Genomic DNA, 14,179 nt, shown 5'->3' with positions numbered 1-14,179 from the left:
CATAATCTCATGCATTGCACTGGCAACTCCTATTTGCCAATATTTGCAATATTTCCCCACCCCTTGTGTGAGGAGACCCCCTTATCCCCCCCCCACTCCTGCACATGCACAGGCCTATACGCACGCGTGTGCATGCATACACACACACACACACACACACACACACACACACACACACACACACACACACACACCCCTGCAGAGGGACTTCCTTATACTGTGAAGGCCGTGGGATTCCTCCACACACTGCTTTTGCATTTGGACGCTTTCCCCCCACGGCCTGCGGTCCAGCCCACAGCTTCCGGCAAGGGCTCGCTGGAAGGCAGAGGTAGCCCGAGGTGAGCTCGGGTTTATAGCTCCTGCTGCAGGCATCCTGCTGGGGCTGGACCGCCTCGCCTTTCAGAACAGGGGGTGGGGGCTGACTTCTTCCCTCAACTCCCCGGACACCCTGAAAACCATGGCCCACCGCAGTCCCTCCTCCGTGGCTTTCCGCTGCTGTCCGCGTAATGAAAAGCAGATTGCCTCCGGGGGCCCCGGGCGGCTCCAAGGTGTGCGGAGCAGGAGCGGTTCTCACCATCTGGTTCTCATTGACCTCAGCGGGATGTGTTGCTCAGACAATGGGGCAGTGTGCAGCTGCCTGTGCAGGCGTACCGTGACCCTGAAGCCTGCTGCTGGCAGCAGCCTGGGGAGTGGCCCTTCCTCCTCCTCTTCCTCCTCCTCCAGGCAGGCCAGCCCAGGGGCTGGGGCGCTTGTGTTTCCTAGAGCGTGGGGGTGGCTCCCCCACTCGCGGTCATCTCTTCTTCCTTCTCTTCCTAGAAAGATGGATTTCAGCTGGTTTTTCCAAGACTCTCGGGAACCTCCTCACAGCCGGGATAGTTTGTGTTTCGTGTGCATGTCTTCATATGATTAGTGCAAGGAATATTCCCTGTAGAAAGTAAAAGGGTAAAGGGACAAGGCCTGCTACCAAGAGCTTCACCATGTGTTCTCTGTGCATTTTCAGCCTTTTTTTTTTTTTTTTAATGAGTCTTGAACTCGGGCCTGGGCGCTGTCCCTCAGCTCTTCAGCTCAAGGCGAGCGCTCTACCACTTGAGCCACAGCACCACTTCTGGTTTTCTGATGGTTCATTGGAAATAAGTCTCACGGACTTTCCTGCCCAGGCTGGCTTTGAACCACAATCCTCAGATCTCAGCCTCCTGAGTAGCTGGGATGACAGGCGTGAGCCACCGGCACCAGCTTTAGCCTTATTTTTAAAACGCAGTTCAGGGGCTGGGAAGGTGGCTCAGTGGTAGAGCGCTTGCTTCGCATGCATGAGACCCTGGGTTCGATTCCTCAGCCCCACATACACAGAAAAAGGCCGGAAGTGGTGCTGTGGCTCAAGTGGTAGAGCTCTAGCCTTGAGGTAAAGAGCCAAGGGACAGCACCTAGGCTCAGAGTTCAAGACCCACGGCCGACCAACAATAAATAAAATGTAGTTGTAACCCAGTGTGCATTCCTGTTTTAGAGAGGGTAGTGTCCTTTGTGTGGGTGACATAACCCCTCAACAGAAATGCTTGTAGCTACATTGTTTTAAAACAGGAGTTTTAAGCCCCAGACTCAAACTCCCAAGAGTTTCACATCTCAGGACCAGCTCTCTACCTGGTAAAGAGACGTAGTGAAAGGCAGAAAAATGGAGATTTGTTACACCCTTTAGGCAGAGGTGAAATGAATACTGTAGCCCCATCTTCAGCTACCTTCCTGGTACAGATCTGAACAGAAAACTAGGGAGAGCAGTATACCTAATTATTAAGCATTCCTCAGGCAAAGTATAGCCTGGTTGATCATTAGCCCAGTCCTTATTTGGGAAAGGTTTCCAGAGAAGTTGTTTTTCCTGTCATCACTGGTCAGGACAAACAAGTCATAGTGGCCTGAGGGGTGGTCTGTCCTGAGCAGGCCAGGTTGTTCTTTAAGGGTAGTCTGGAATCCTTCACATGAAGAACTTCTTGATCCATAATATCCTTCCTGGATTTCAAGGTGACTGCAGAGAGGAATGGCTTTAGAGCAAAGACTTTTTACAACATGGCAGCAGGGATGTCAAGCTTTTCTCCTGCTTCTAGTTAATGCATGGGCCTAGTTTTTAAAGCACATTTCAGTTTTTCACCAGTGAAGACACTGTAGTTCAGGGGACGGGGAGCAAATCTACCCAAGATTCTCCAGACAGGGCGGGGACAGGATAGGGTGCAGACTAGGCAACCTCTGTCTCAGTGCTCACCCACAGCATCCCCTGTGCATGGAGCACTGCTAGCTTATGTCCAGGTTTTTATCACCGAGTAGATCAGGGCTGTGTTCCCATTTACCCAGCAGTCCTGAACATGATTCTGACAGCATCGTCCACCTGTTTAAATTTACCTGATCCTATTCAGCAAGGGAGCATTACAAGTTATCCATTATACTCCTGAGATGACCAACTCAATCCTCAAGGCAAAGCCTACAACATGCCTGGAGAAGCATTTCTGAACTAGTTGGTATCCATACCCCCAAAGACTTAGAAAAGGGGAGGCAGAATGCCTTGAAGAAGAGTTGTGCTCCTTGTAACTCTGGGTATGGTAATGAATTCGAAAGGTTTTATTCCTCACCCCCCCCCCCCCCGTGTGTGTGCGTGCGTGTGCGTGTGTGTGTGTGTGTGTGTGTGTGTGTGTGTGTGCTGGACCTAGGGCTTGAATTCAGGGCCTGGACACTGTCTCTGAGCTTTCGTGCTCAAGGCTAGTGCTCTACCACTTGACTACCTGTAGAAGTAGAGATAGAGTTTAAAGACTTTCCCGCCCAGGCTGGCTTTGAACCAATATCCTCAGATTCTCAGGCTCCTGAGTAGCTAGGATTACAGATGGGATCCAGTAATGACCAGCTATAATTTCTTTGTAAAGTGTATTAATTACAAAGCACATAGAGACCCAAATCAAATGTTATGATTTACATGCTCCTAAAAATACAACGGCACCTAGTACACATTCCCACTTTCAAGGTCAGGAATAGGACAATAACAAAGAAGGATCAGGCCAAAACAAGATCAAAACCCGATGTGACAAACACTGAATCTGAGAGCTCCATGTCCAGCATCTGGGGCACACTGTGGTGTTATGATATCAGCTCTAAAGGGCTTGAGCAGCCCACCCTATGGCCTGTTGCTGTAGCCTACATGGCCTCTCTCCTGGGCTGGCTCCACTCATTGCCTCTGGCTTTTCGTTAACCTGGCCTTCCAGACCTTCCTTTGAAATCTGGATGGAAGCCTTCATTACCCTATAGCTTTTGCATTCTGTATGCCTGTAGACCCAGCATCATTTGGATGACAGGGTCTACTGCCAGCTCGAGCAGGCCCACTTGTAGTGTCTGGGTATCTGGACGTGGTAAAGTGAATCGCAGGACAAACTCTTCCTAGATTGTCTTTTGCCAACTGTTGAGTCCCAGAGGGGCTTTTGTCTCAACGGACATGTTTCAAATAAGTTTACTCTTCCATATCCTTGAGCCGGCAACTTGTGGGGTTGGGCCAGTTCCTGAGATGTCTTGGAGTCATCTTTCCCAAGAAGAAAGAGTTGGATTCTTTTTACTTTCTTCAGAAAACATGCTCCCTTAAGTCACCACTTTGTACTGACCTTTCTGATCGAGCTGCAAGATTTCCAAATCTCCCTGCTCTGTTTTCTCGCTCCTAGTTCACGCTGCAGTTAACCCCTGTCCAAATGCAGCCAGCAGTATCCATGCCCACAGCTTGAATGCTGGCCTGCTTTGACATTTTCTCTTCCAGATTAATTAGTCGGTTTGTCACCTTTGAGTCAGCTTCCTCCAAAGCCGCAGGGTACAGACAAAATGTAGACTGTTCTCCTAACAGGAATAGCCTCTAGCTGGATTCCCAGTGCAGATCTTGTTCCCATCCAAAACCTGGTGAGTCTGATCTCTTCTCCATTCCTGATGGTGTGCTGGTCTTTGAAACAAACACCAGAATTGCTCATTAAGCATACAGCATCCTAGGGCTTCTCCAGCCTGCACCTCTAAGCCTTTTCAAATTCCTCGTATAAGCCCATTCTAATGGCTTGAATACTACCTGGTCAGGTTTAGTCACAACAATTGACTAAACCCTCCTGCTCTGGTCCTAAGATGCTATATTCATTTTATCATGGCTGTGACCAAATACCTGACAGAAACAACTTCAGTGTGTGTGTGTGAGAGAGAGAGAGAGAGAGAGAGAAAGAGAGAAAGACAGAGACAAAGAGACAGAGACAGAGAAAGAGAGAGTTTCTGAGGGTTCAGTCCATGGTTGCTTGGCCCAGACACTTGGCCAAAGCATCACGGAAGCAGAAGCATGGGGCAGGGGAACTTTTTACCTCATAACAGACAGGAAGTGACTGGGACCCAGGTGTAACCTTCAAAAGCACCCACTGTGGGACCAAAAGTTTCCACCGTCTCCCAAAACCATGTCACCAGCTGGGAATCGAGTGTTTAACACACAAAGCTGTAGGGGACATTTTATATTCAAACCAGAACAAAGTTTTTTTTTCCTTAATTTTTTATTATCATAAACGTGATGAACAGAGGGATTGCAGTTACATAAGTCAGGTAAAGAGTGTATTTCTCCCAGACACCAGTAGCTTACACCTGTCATCCTAGCTACTCAGGAGGCTGAGATCTGAGGATCAAGGTTGAAAGCCAGCCCAGGCAGGTAAGTCTAGTGAGACTCTTATCTCCAATTAACCACTCAGAAAACCAGAAGTAGCGCTGTGGCTTAAGTGGTAGAGTGCTCGCCTTGAGCTGAAGAGCTCATGGACAGCAGGCCCAGAATTTAAAAAACCAAAAAAAAAAGTATATTTCTTTTTAGACAATGTTTTAAACAGTATCACCTTTTCCCTCACTCTCTCTTCCCAGTTTTTCCCTCCAATCCCCACCCACAAGTTGTATAGTTCATTTTCAACCTAATGTCTGGTGAATAATACCACGGCTGCGTTTTCCCGAGACAAAATAGTTGGATTCTTTTTACTTTCTTCAAAAAACATGCTTCCTTAAATCACACTTTGTCTCTCCATTTCTGTGTCCCCCCCTTACCCTCCCAAAGGCAGATAAATGAATAAACAAGATGAAAAGAAAACAAAACCAGCAACAAAGAAAGAACCTGTTCATAACAAAGTTTATCTGTGGTAGGGTCAGCCATATGCGTTGCTAAGGATAGCAGCCCCAAGCCTGTCCAAGTAACTTTCCTAGACAACCTCCTTTACTTAAGATACAATTCCACATGCATACTAGATACAATATTCTGTAAATATGTCTTCTTTAAAAATGTGCTGGTATCTGCGCTTGAACTCAGCTTGAACCTTGCTCTCTTGCTTATTAGCTTTTTCCACTCAAGGCTGGTGCTCTACCATTTGAGCCACACCTCCACTTTCAGCTTTTTGTTGGATAATTGGAGATAAAGTCTCGTGGATTTTTCGGCCTGGGCAGACCCCAGTGGTTGGTTTCACGCCTCTTGAATAGCTAGGGCTACAGGCACAAGCCCCGCCTGGCTTCTAGAATGATTTCTTCTATTATTGCTTTTGTTTCCATTGTGTGAGTTTCTCTCTGGTTTGGGATATGCTACATCTTGAGGACCCATCATCCCTCTCTTCTTTGCCATGTCCGTCACGTTGCTTTCCTCCTCTGCTTCTCTTCGTGTCTTATGTTTGTCTGCATTACCCATCTACTTTTCTGTAGTGCCAGCTTGGCTGCTTGTTGAACTACTGGAACTTTTTAGTTTCCCTAGGATTCTGTGTTTTTAATTGCAAACCCAGGCAGGTCCATGATTATTTTCTTCTTGTCTCCTTAATGTCACTCATCCTCAAGCTCTACCAGGACTCATGAATTTCCAGTAGAGAGATTATAGGGATTTATGTGTATTACTGCCTTTGGCATCTTGAGTGTCTGTCAGGGCGCTATTGAATTAAATGATTTGAGTAGCGGCGTGTGGCTGTGACTTCTATCAGTGGTATCCGTGGGTTTCTGCTGAAACTGAAATCCATCTTCTTACATCTCATCATGTAGTTCTCTGACATGCTAAAGAAATAGAATCTCTAGAAAGAACAGTGCTCTGTCAGGCCTACCCATAGGGCCTGCCATCTGTAGTCTGAGGCTGCAGTACCACCCTTATTCTGACTGCTGTGGGATGCCCAGCTCCTCCACAGACGCCTCCCTCCCCCCAGAATATGGAGCCCCGTGGAGCTTGAACGCACCCTTGGGGTTCCCACTCCCCAGGCTTTGACTGGCTCCCGCCTGTCTTCTTGGTATTAAGAGCAAACTCCCTGTGGCATAACATATGGGTAGTTCCGGATCTCTCCGCCCAGTGTGTTGCAGTTAGTTGAATATGGTTTGTGACTCACAGAACTACCTTTGGGCATTCTTTGACGTGTTAGGAATCTTTTTCTTTTAATCCTTCTAAAATTGTGATGATAAAGGTGATGTACAGAAGAGTCACAGGTACGTATGTCAGGTAAAGAGTACATTAATTTTTGGACAGTGTCATCCCTCTGCGCCTCCCCCCCTCCTCTCTCTCTCCCCCTCCCTCTCTCAGTTTTTCTCTCCCCTCACCCACAAGTTGTATAGTTCGTTTTTGGTTCACCCTTTGTCCCTCCATTTCTGTGCCTTAGGAAGTTTTAGGAGACACCAGTAGCAGCTTGGTGGGGGGTGTGGAGGGGCACTTAAACAAGCATTGTTTTATTTGTTTTTTGGGGTTTTTTTGTTGTTGTTGGTCGTGGGGCTTGAACTCTGGGCCTGGGCGCTGTCCCCGCGCTCTTCAGCTCAAGGCGAGCGCTCTACCACTTGAGCTACAGCGCCACTTTCGGTTTTCTAGTGGTTTATTGGAGATAGGAGTCTCACAGTATTTCCTGCCCGGGCTGGCTTTGAACCGTGATCCTCAGATCTCAGCCTTCTGAGTAGCTAGGATGACAGGCATGAGCCACCGGCACCTGGCCCAAGCATTGTTTTAAAAACTCTAGTCCCAAGAAACCTTCTGATGAAGGCATGCTGGGATCACAACTTTAAAAGCACTGCAAGGAATCCAGGGAGAGTCTCCCTGGGGAGCAAGGACCGAGGCATGAAACAAAACAGCACCACATGCACACCCACCGGACCGAGGTGGGCTGTCCTTCCCGGTCCTGGCTCTCGTGAGGACCTCCTGCCTCAGATCGCAAGGCAGGGTTCCCTCTGGAGCGCTCTGGCTTTGTTTACAAACCAGGGGATTGGTCTACAAAGTTTCCAGTGGGCCTCTCACTCCCACATGTATCATCGCTCTTGAATGCTGTGATTCAGTGGGGTACTGCAGAAAATAGGGATCGGCTGACCCTGGTCCGACCTATGGGTTCTGGCACAGATGGAATACAGCCTCCCAGGCCCAGCCTCAGCGCCAGGCTGAGCAGTCTGCTGTGCCCAAGTCCTACTTCTCTGGCTTGGCTCTTAATCTGTGACCTCCCCTTCGAACACGGCGGCCTGTGCACACGGTGGGCTGAGTTTCTAGTTTGGGTCCGATTATCTTCCTAGGGAGTTATCTAAGGCAATAGAAAACAGATTTTAAGTTTCCTGTGAAAAGAAATGTGTTCTTTATCCTACAGCTGATTCACGGCTGAGCCAGAGGCGGTTGGACATTGCCTCATTCTGGCAAAGAGACATGCTCCTTCTGGTAGGCCAAGTTTAGACAAAGACTCCAAAGGCACAAGTGAGTAACTTCTGACACATCGGGGCATACAAAGACTCTCCTGGCTTCCAAGATGGGAGAGGGGGGCGGCAGGGAGGTGGGGGGACCTGGCCCTGGAACCTTTCGTTCCCTCCAGGTGGATTATTTTTCTTGTATTCTGAATTCCAGACCTATTGCTTGGCAGGCAGAAATGAGTCAGTGCCCCTGGAAAGATCAGGGGGTTGGGGGAAGGCCCCCTGCTGTCTGATGGGGCTGGACTTAGGTATGTGCGCTTTGCGTGCGCTTTGCGTGCGCTTTGCGGGGAAATGGGATAAAGACTTGGGCGCTCAAAGTGCTCCTGATCTCTGTCCTCCCCAGCCTCCCACAGACAGGAAGAGGTCCGCCCTACTCTATTTTGGGATATCTCCTAAACCCCTACCAGGACAAAAGAGCTAGTTAGATCATTGAGCAGATTAGAAAACAAGGCCCAAACCAGACATCCAGGTTCATGCCAGATCCACTCCGTAGGTGTAGATAACCGAATTGGCCGCTGACAGTACACTGAATGGACAGCACCAAGCTCTCCCACACACTGGGTGTATTCCAGCTCCCCATCCTCTCAAGACAAATTGGTCATGGTCCCTGTCGCCCGTAGAGCCATTCTTTTGAGAAACACAGAACGGGGAAGATGATACTTTGAGAATTAGTATCAGTGACGTTGCAAGAGGGGAAACGATGCATGTTCCAGAAGGATCTTTCTCTGTGGCATCCTCTAGCTTCATCTCCTGAGTCTCTTGTGCCCGTCACGTGATCCGGGCCTGCTTTCTTCTCTGTCTTCTGTACCCGTGTGTCCGATGATCAAAACAGTTCCGACCTTGCCTCGTGCTTGCCTGTGAGTCTGTCTTTGCCTCGGTCTGAGTGCCAGGAAATCAAGATGCCTATGGTTATTACCAGAAAACCAGATGATCTTGTAAGCCAGAAGAATAAATTTGCTAAAGGTCTAAGAGGATGACACCTGAGAAGGCGGCCATTTTGTCAGCAAAAAACAGCCCCGTGTTCTTGTTTTCTGTAAATGGTAAATATTTATTGAGCATCTACTATGTACTGGGCATTCTCCTGTATGCTAGGGATAAAAAAACAAGACAGAAGGTTCTTACCCATGTGGAGTTTACATGGGTTGGGGAGACGTCCCGTAAAGAAGCAGCAAATCAAATCGGAGCAGCTGTTAAGGCAATTAAAATAGTAGGACAAGAGATCTGAATGACAAAAAGTCAAGATGAGAAAGAACATTCCAGAGAGAGAAGAGTAGTGCAAAGGCCCCAAGGTAGAACTAAACTTGATATGTTCAAGAAGCCAGGTGGCCGTGGCTCACGCCTGTCATCCTAGCTACTCAGGAGGCTGCTGAGATCTGAGGATCGCAGTTCAATGACAGCCTGGGCAGGAGAGTCCATGAGACTCTTCTCTCCAATGAACCACCAGAAAACCAGAAGTGGCACTGTGGCTCAAGTGGTAGAGCGCTCGCCTTGAGCTGAAGAGCTGAGGGACAGCGCCCAGGCCCAGAGTTCAGGCCCCACAACTGACCAAAAAAAGAAAAGAAAAGAAAACAGGAAGAAGTCTAGAATGGCTAGAGGGCCCACGGAGGGCCTGGGTAAGAGGATGGCATGGAATTGAAGCTCAGGCGGGGGCGAGATCCCATAGGTCACTCTAAACGCATTGGGAAGCCACTGAGGTAGGAAGGCGTGGCCACGACCCTGCACATCCATCCGTGCGCTTGTTTCCCAGGGAGGGAAGGGACCTTCGCTCCTGGCTTGCTCTGATCCCTCTAGCACAGGTTCAGGCTGTCCTTGGCCATGGGGCTGGAGGGGGGGGAGGGCATCAGGCACAGAATGGCCCCTTTGAGCCAAGAAGTCACAAATTCAGTCTTGATGCCTTTGAAACAACTCTGCCCTTGGCCCAGACTTTACCATGGAGAGTGACCGAGCTGCAACACACTGTAGCTAACGTCAGAAGGAGGATTTGTTGGCCTTGCACAAACTGACCATTGCCGGGGTAGACCTAACCCCGCACCCCCACCCCGGGACTGTGCGTCAACGGGACTGTGTGTCACATGATCTCCGTCGCTCGACTGCGCTCTTTGTATTGATTTTATTCTCATGTATACTAGGAGGCCTTCCCATATGTCCCCAGTTTCAGGAAGACGGCCTGGTGCAGAGACCTCTCCCGGGGACAATGCATCTCCCATCAGATCTCCTGAACAAGGCCTTCAGAACGCTGCTGTTGTGCAGGTTCAGGGTGTTTTGAATGGGCTCCAGGCTACACCAATCCCCAGGCTCCAGCTGTACGTGAAAAGCCAGGTACCATCCTCTCCTGATTGGGTCCTGATGGCGGTGTACACTGCTGTATGCATTTAGTTCTGGGCCGCGGGCTTCTCCCAAGGTTCCAGGTTCCTGTTTCGTAAGGCCATTCGAAGTGATGTTCTCTCTTGCTTATGATTAATGTGTTGGCTTCCTTCCCTCCTGGAGGGTGGTGATCTATTCCAGATGAGCTCTGGCCTCTGTCCATCTTTCTCACGTTGACAGGGTCCATGAGTATCAGCATTTCTACCTTCTCACCTCATTCATCTCCTCAAAGTGAGGACTGAACACAGGCAAGTGCTCTAGCGCAGAGCTACATTCTGAGCTCCCAATCAAGTATTTCCTTTTTTTGTTTTTGGTTGTGGGGCTTGAACTCTGGGCCTGGGTGCTGTCCCTCAGATCTTCAGCTCAAGGCAAGCGCTCTACACTTTAGTCACAGCGCCACTTCCAGTTTTCTGGTGGTTCATTGGAGATAGGAGTCTCATGGACTTTGCTGCCCAGGCTGGCTTCGAACTGCGATCCTCAGATCTCAGCCTCCTGAGTCACTAAGATGACAGTCGTGAGCCACTGGCGCCCAGCCCAATCAAGTATTTCTAACCCTACATTTTCATTTAGCTCTCCTCCATCCATGAGTGGAATATGGGACCCTTAAACAGGACTGAGTGGTCCATTTTCAGAGAGGTACTATTTGAAGAAATAGTCCCTTCACCCAAACACATTTCAAAATCACTCAAACCTTTTGTTTTAACTCCTTGGAAATTACAAAGGGGTGTCTAAGGACAGGGTCCACAGCAGTTCTATACATGTACCTACCTGATCATTCACTGCTGCCAGCATGATTTTTGTCACAATTCTTACCTTTTCCAGAATCCTTCCCTAAACCTACAGCCGCATGGCTTGTCTTCTTCATTTCGGCTCCTCCTCCAATAACTTATTGTCTGTATCTGTGCGGTAGCTACTAGAAAGGAGAATAATAAACATTTGAAAGGTGACTTTTTTTGTCAGGAGCTGAACTCAGAGCCTGGGCATTATCCCTGAGCAATTTGTGTGCAAGGCTAGCATGCTATCACTTTGAGCCATGGCGCTACTTCCACTTTTCTGGTGGTTAATTGGAGGTAGGAGTTGCATGGATTTTCTTGCCTGGCCTGGTTTTGAACCACAATCCTCAGATCTCAGCCTCCTGAGTAGCTGGGATTATAGATGTGAGCCACCAGTGCCCGTCAAAAGGTGACTTCTTAACCTCCAGATATTTAGACTGAGGCAAAGACAGACACATACACAAAGAGGAAACAATATGGGAACTGTTTTTTTTTTTTTTTTCTTTTTGCTTATGTGGTGCTGAGGAATCGAACCCAGGGCCTCATGCATGCAAGACAAGCGCTCTACCACTGAGCCACCTTCCCAGCCCCCCACTTTTTTTTTTTTAAACTTTTACTGCTTATGTGGTGCTGAGGAATCGAACCCAGGGCCTCATGCATGCAAGGCAAGCGCTCTACCACTGAGCCACCTTCCCAGCCCCTATGGGAACTGTTTTGATCAGCTTAATGTTTCTTTAAAAAAAAAAAAAAAATACTGTAGAATGTCTAATAGCTTTTACTATTGAAGCGACCGTGGTTTTTTTTAAAAAAATGTACTGAGTTTGATCACACATACATTGAAGACAATTTCACCTGTTTCTTGTTTATTTTTGTTATATGGCTACTAGAAAATGTAACATGAAAGGGCTGGACGTGTAGCTCAGTGGTAGAGCACACACCTAGCATGTGTGAGGGTCTGGGCCCCATCTCTGGCCTCACAGAAACAAAACAAAACAGTAATAACAAAAAAGAAGAGAGAATTTTGAATTCCATGTGTAGTTCACATTCTATTTTTAGGGACCAGGGTTGTGTGAGCTCAACAAAAAGACTCCTTAGAAGTTCCCGTCTTTTCCTCCCTCATGTGTTATTATTTCTTCTGTGCTCCATTCCAAAATATAGAAGCTCCCATCAGCGGTCTTGGAGAAATAAAACTCCTCAAATAGGCAGGACAATGGACAGGGGCCAGAGGCCTGGTGTATTTCATTAGTGAGAGAGCTCTGTCACTTCCCGTACTGCTTAATTGACAGACGTAAGACAATTACCTCCTCTTATTTAATACTGACAAGCAGTGTTTTCCTATTTTGTTTTCTTCACTTGGATAAGTGTCTAGCTGCCAACCCATCGTCACCAGCAACTTAAGATTTTATCACTTTTTCTCCCCTCCAAGAAGTCTGTCTTGAACCACAAAAGAGCCTGCCCAGACTCACGCTTCCCAGAAATTCTCTGGGTGTTGGAATACACAGCCCCAAGCACTTGATGGAACCTGGCAATCAGAGATCGAAAGTAGGTGGGAATATAATCAGAGGATTTGTTCTAAACTTTGAATGATTCTTATCTTATAATCTTTTAAATCTGGTGTGTGTTTGTGAGAGAGAGAGAGAGAGAGATTGGAAAGCAGTGCCCATTGACAGCTAACAGGAGACCTATTCCAATGTCTGAGTGTTCACATATGTGAAAAAAAATAATGTGGGCAGGATGCGTGCATTTGAAAGAAATCAGGGCTAATAAATGAAAGAGGAGCTTATACTCGGTAATTATCCTCCCTGGGTTAATAAGGGAGAAATTTATTCCGGCTGGGTACAGTCAGAGACTTAAAAGCTAACTGCTTATTGTTATCAGCCTGTGGTTTTGAAAATCAGAAATGAACTTGAAAAGTGGTTTCCTTGACTAAGAAAATTAGACAGAGGGGGAATATTTACTCAGCTGTACACTATTTCCTTCCTTCCTTCCTTCCCTCCTTCCTTCCTTCCCTTCCTTCCCTCCTTCCTTTCTTCCTTCCTTCCTTCCCTCCTTCCTTCCTTCCTCCTTCTCCCCTTCCTCTTTTCCTCTCTCCTTCTTTCTCTCTTTTCTTTTCTCTTTCTTTCTCTCTCTGTTTTTAGATGTACTCATACTTGAGTTTGAACACAAAGCTTGCTTTTTTCTAAGGTCTGTACCTAGACCCTCAGTCCTCCTATTTTATACTTCCTATTGTAGCTGGGATGACACTGTGCCCAGCTATTGGTTGAGAAGGGGGTCTCATGAACATTTTACTCTGGCTGGCCTCAAACTGCCTTCCTCCCAATCTTAGCCTCCCAAGTAGTACAAAAGGTGTGAACCTCTGCATCGCATTCCTGTCCATGTGCTTTTCTTTGCACATGTGCAACACACACACACACACACACACACACACACACACGCACAATTCCAGGATCTATTTGTTAGTATTTGTGATAGTTTTATGTAGTTAATAGTTCAGACAGTTGCTTGTTCATATTTATTGAAGAAGAGGAAGTTGAGGGTTGTGTAATTAAACAGAATCTCAAAAATTACACTGAAAAAAAAATTACGCTGATATTTGGTAAGTCATTTCCTCTTCTTACCGTAAGCGTCTAATTCAAACTGCAGCTCTCATCAGAAATTTTGAATTCAGCAGATGCATGCTTAAGTTCTTGACTTTAGGGATCGTGTTCTGAAATATTTTCTTTCAGACAAGGGCCACTTCAGGATTGAGATGTTTCACGATGGCTTGTCTCCTAAGAGATGAATGTACAATCATGTCCTAACAAGTTTCTCAGGGCTTCGCCCAGAAAGCTCTCTCTTTATTTTTCTCCTCTAAGCTGAAGTTCCTATTTAAGAGTATAGCCTGAGTCAAAATGTAGAGAGGAACCATGAGGATGCCTAGCTCTGGCCCTGGCCCCGAGGCCAGTTGTACACAGCACAAAACAATCCAGAGCTAGCCACAGCCTTTGCGGGCTTCCCAGCCCCCACCCTGAGGTGCTCAACCTCAGCCAGGTGAACACATGCCTGCACGTCTTTTGAAGATGTCCTGGGGACATCTCCCAGCAACCTCTGCAGCTCACTCCCAGAGTGATGCTCAAGTCCGGGGCCCTGTGGAGTGCTGGCTAACTACCACACACCTCAGTCAGACACAGAGAAACAGGCCCACTTGTGCCTCTCTTACATACCTGCTTTCTTAGCTTACGTGTGCGGAAAGCAGTGCTTTCAAGTATTTCTCTTGAGACTGATGGCTTGGAACCAAGATGATAATACTGGGGTGCGGAGGGGAATTATCTGGCTCTTGAATGCATCCTGCCATATACCTACAACTC

The sequence above is a fragment of the Dipodomys spectabilis genome, unplaced genomic scaffold (assembly GCF_019054845.1).
Source record: "Dipodomys spectabilis isolate Male_0828 unplaced genomic scaffold, ASM1905484v1 ptg000611l, whole genome shotgun sequence".
Taxonomy (NCBI): domain Eukaryota; kingdom Metazoa; phylum Chordata; class Mammalia; order Rodentia; family Heteromyidae; genus Dipodomys; species Dipodomys spectabilis.
The sequence above is the reverse complement of the archived record's forward strand: the minus strand, read 5'-3'. Positions refer to the sequence as shown.